Raw genomic sequence first — 686 nt, 5'->3', positions numbered from 1 at the left:
CAGCCACTGAAGCCAGGTCAAGTGGGTATTATCTGCAATTTTGGGTGTACTTAGGCATGTGCCCTCTCTTCTTATCAGCTGGATGCTTCACTCTCCACTCTAGTCCTTTGTGGTTATGTCACTGACTCTGGGTCCAAGAGTCCCCTGGACTTGGCACACTGCTAGCCAACAGGTCTCCATCTGAATTCGCAGGAGTCTATTGAACATTGTAGGGCTTAGCTCACTGCTTCATTGCTATTTTTCCCTCACTTCCCCTTATCGGTGACGAACGTGGTCACCAATCAGAGCCTGCATTCCCATTGAGTCTTAGTCTTAGAAGGGGGTCTTCCCTGAGGGGGACCTGACCACTTGCCTTGATGTTTCCTGAGTGAGCCACTTGTTTGTTCTTATAGTAATTAGTCGGCCTGCCTGTATTGTTTTGTATTTTTCCTGTCAGTCTTTCAGGAAGTATCTTCTGTTCTTTTGGCCACTCCAGGCTGGTCTGCTTGTCCTTTCAAGTGGACATTTCCCCTCACAAGATTCTGGATGCTGTTCAGGATTCTACCGATGGTCTTGTGTAATGCAGAGGCTCCACAGGAAGCCTCCTTTGCTGGGCAAGTTGTATCCCCATTTTAGGTATTCCAATCAGTTATAGGCAGAAGACGGACTTACAAGCTTTCTATGGTGGTATTTCTGGCTACTCCTTT

This window comes from Chrysochloris asiatica, unplaced genomic scaffold (genome assembly GCF_000296735.1).
Source record: "Chrysochloris asiatica unplaced genomic scaffold, ChrAsi1.0 scaffold00078, whole genome shotgun sequence".
Lineage (NCBI taxonomy): Eukaryota > Metazoa > Chordata > Mammalia > Afrosoricida > Chrysochloridae > Chrysochloris > Chrysochloris asiatica.
This window is presented reverse-complemented; position numbering follows the sequence as displayed.